The sequence below is a fragment of the Silene latifolia genome, chromosome Y (genome assembly GCF_048544455.1).
Source record: "Silene latifolia isolate original U9 population chromosome Y, ASM4854445v1, whole genome shotgun sequence".
Taxonomy (NCBI): domain Eukaryota; kingdom Viridiplantae; phylum Streptophyta; class Magnoliopsida; order Caryophyllales; family Caryophyllaceae; genus Silene; species Silene latifolia.
The window spans coordinates 72,996,005-73,000,061 of NC_133538.1; positions in this window are offsets into that span (position 1 = coordinate 72,996,005).

Below are 4,057 nucleotides of genomic sequence, written 5' to 3' on the forward strand. Positions count from 1 at the left end.
CGAGTTGTATTGTTTTTTATACTAATATTTTAGTTGGTTAAGTTGTAATAAACATGAAATCGCTATGTTTTAATTTAAAGTACTTTGGTGAGTTGGACTTTGTTACTTACTGCCTCGGGAAACCGAGATGGTAACTGATGCGTGTCCTAAATATGATGTTTTACACCCTATTTTACACGCATTTCAGAGCTCAATTATGTAGTTTATGCTACTATTTTCCCTATTTCCGTCTACTTTCGTATTTTTGTGTAATATTGTAGAAATGGGAAGAATGCAGCGGAAAATGAGCCGAATCCGTCCCCGAGTAGTAGGCATAGGACCTGACGTGAAGTAAAGACTCGGGAAGCGAACTTGGTGCGTGTATCGAGGCCTGAAAGACAAATTTACGAGGCTTTTAGAGCAAAGTACCTGTTGAAGCAGTCGATCGACTGATGCCCTTAGTCGATCGACCAGAGCACGATTCCGAAATCAAATCAGAAGCTACTGTACAGTGAAGCTTGGTCGATCGACTGGTCCTAGTGGTCGATCGACCACACAGCGACTCTGACGCAAATTAAAGACGAGAGTTAGAAGCCCAATTGTAATTAGGTTTATAGGAATAAGAGTCACGCTATACTCCTATATAACGTGAACCTTTGTTTCAGAACAGGCATCGAATTTTTAGGATTCAATATCGAGTTTTTAGCATCAGATTTCATAGATTAGAATTTAGTTAATAAACGTTCAATACAATTAACTTTATTTTCGTTAATAAAGTTCGTGCTTTCGGATTCTTCTTCCTGCTTTCATTCGGTAATTTGGATTCCTTGATTTCAGTTTGCTTTTATTCATTCATAGATTAGGATTGCATAGAGTATTTCCCAAAGTTTTATTTCGTTTATGCATCTTATTTGCTTAGTTTATTTAATCATGCATCCAATTTCGTTAATTGTTAATTTCGTTGTTGTTATGAATTCTATCATGAGTAGCTAAACCCTTCGTGCTAAGATGTAGGGGACCTGTAGTGTAGGCGACGTAGAATTCGTAAACCTGATTCGAGTCTTGGTCGATCGACTTGTTGGAATATGTGTCCTCCGACAATAATGTGATCACAATTGTCGATCATGATGATCACATGTTTAAATCTCATTTTAAGAATACATGTGGGAAGTAATATTTTACTGTCAACTGGTCCACACATATCGGTAATGATTGGTTGACTAGAGTTTGACATTACTGTCGTGCGACGTTGGTGATCAGTTGATCCCCTTAGGTCATACCTAAAGGGTAACACTCTTAATTGATTATTTAATTGATCGTATGACGATACGGGTTAATTAAATTACCTAAAATTGACGGACAATTTTGGAAGTAATATTTACGTATCTCATTATAATTTGATTAAATGAGATACGGTCTAAGTGATCGAATTGTTTTATTACTTAGATGAAATTATTGTTTAAGGAAACAATTGCATTTGAATGAATAATTCATTATAAATACAAGATGTTGTGATTTATAATTGGTAAGTTATTTTGGTACAAGTAATTATGAATTACTAAAGTCGATTTTGTACATGACGTATTTTTATTAATGCGTTGATTTTTAATATGTTAAAAATGCATAATAATTTTACATGACTTATGACATGTGACAAATTGAGAAATTGACAAAGATAAAATGGAATCCATTTTATCTTAAAAGGACTGAAATAAGGGGTGTATTAGGCTAAATTATGTGTTGATTAAATTTTAAGTGGAAAACATAATCATTTACCTAATTGCTAGCCATGCAAACCTAGTTGTTTTTGTGAAGAGCAACTTGATCATGCATTGGCCAACACCACGCCACCCTACCCGGTTTTGTCATAGGGAAAAGCCAAGGATTTTTCTCTATAATTTGTCTAATATACACTATATGCATCTTAGTGTATTATTCATTAAAAACATCATCTAAAATACAGAGTTTTAGAGAGATTAATTACTTCTTCTTCTCCCTTCTCTTAAACCGAAAATTAAGAGACCAAAAACAATATTTTTGGGTCAATTTTATTCAAAATTAATATTGTTCTAGTATCAATAATATTAATTTTATTAAGAGGTTATCTTGGGTATTATTCCTTGGGAGGGATTCTATACTTGAATCCTTTGTTCATCCATATTAGGAGAGCTCAAGAACAAGTGAGTAGGAGAACTCACTTGCGCCCAATAATCCGAAATTTCTTCACTATATTTACTTATGTTTGCATGCATAAGATCTAATTAATTCTATGACTACATTAAATGGAACATATAAGAATATGTCGAGTATTATGAGATACAGATTTCTAACAAGCGGTATCAAGAGCCTTAGGTTGTTTGCATGCAATTCGGTTATTGTTTTTCCGAGTTATACGATTAACATATAAAACTTATAAATTTGAGTTTATTATGATATATCACGAAATAAATTATGCATGTTAAAGTTTCTGGTCCTAAAATGTATTTACGATTTTTTGTTTAATTTATGGATTTTTATTGTTCATTTTATATAATAATGGCATTAAAATGTGATTTTATAATAAAAATGTCATTTTCGGACTAAAATTAGCTGAACTTCGTTTTTTCCAGTGGTTTTTGGATATGTTTTCATATATATTATATTTAGATGACCTGCAAATTTTCATAATTTTATGAGAAATATGGATTTTTCATGATAAAATCGAATTTAAATGACAAAGTAGGTTAATATGAGAAATATTTCGAATCTGGTCATAGAAATTTAGTATGCTGTCACATGCAATTTTACAAGATGTGTGTAAAATAATCGGCTATAATGAAGTCTTTATGCATGATTTACAAATTTTTGATGAAAAATAACATAAATAGTGATTTTAATTAGTATAAATTGCTAAAACATACTTCATGACTACGGAAAAATGTCACATGTTGCATTTTATCATATATTTCAGATCTAAAAGTGAAAAGTTAATAAATATAATTTTTCTCATATTTTTATTGTTGTTATTTGATAAATCCGATAAACCGCAACATTGTTTTTCCTCGATGAATTTCGAAATTTTTAACCAACGTTTTTGAACATTATGAGTGTCATGGTATTTTTCCAGAATAATCATGAGTTTAAATTTCAAATTTCAAATTTTTTTGAAATTTTTATGATTTATTTGAAGTTTATAGCTTTTATTGTAATTTTGAGTCCACTACTGAACAAATTTTAAGAAATACAAGTTAATTATAGTCAAATAGTTAATGGAGACTAATTTTGAGTACTAAGATTGGTTAGGGTAATTAACTTGTGCATAAATATGATTTTATGTAATTTATTGTGATTTTAAAATGTTGAATCACGCAAATCCGTAAAAACCGTTTAATATACGATATTGGCTCCTTAAAGGCAATTTAGCATAAAATTGGGCATGTTCATACATATTATAAGTTGCATTTTATTTATGATTGTCATAATTTTATTTTATGTAATTTTGAATTATGTAATTTTTTTTACTTAGTATAGCCTTAGTTTTTAATTGGTATTACCCGAAATGTATGGGAATATCGATTCGGTTGTAATTTATTGTGATCTCGTATCACCGTTTTGTAATTTAATAGATTTATTTTATTTTAATTACAAATGTATAATAGGAAATTATGTAATTTGTTATGTAATTTATTTATTTCGGAGTTCCTTGAAGACGGTGTCACTCAAGTAGGCGATACTAGGATTTATTTTACCTCGAGATGCGTGCCAAGAACCAAAGTTCAAGGGACCAATGGAGTTGGTTTCCGAATATGTAATAGTTAATTAGATTTTCTATTTTAGGAAGGCCATACTAGGATTTATTTTATGTTTTGCATTTTATTTATATGTTGCATGCATCGCTAAATCGCCATAACTAAAACATGCATTGTCTTTTTAATCGAGTTTATCGACCGTGTCAATTAGAATTATCGTAGTTCACCGCTTTAGTTCACTTAAAACGTGATAGATAATAAATTGACATGACCTCTCGCTAAAAATAAACAATTGAGACATAGCCTTACCAAAAAGTAGAAACCATGAAAACCTATTTCGTGAGGGAGTG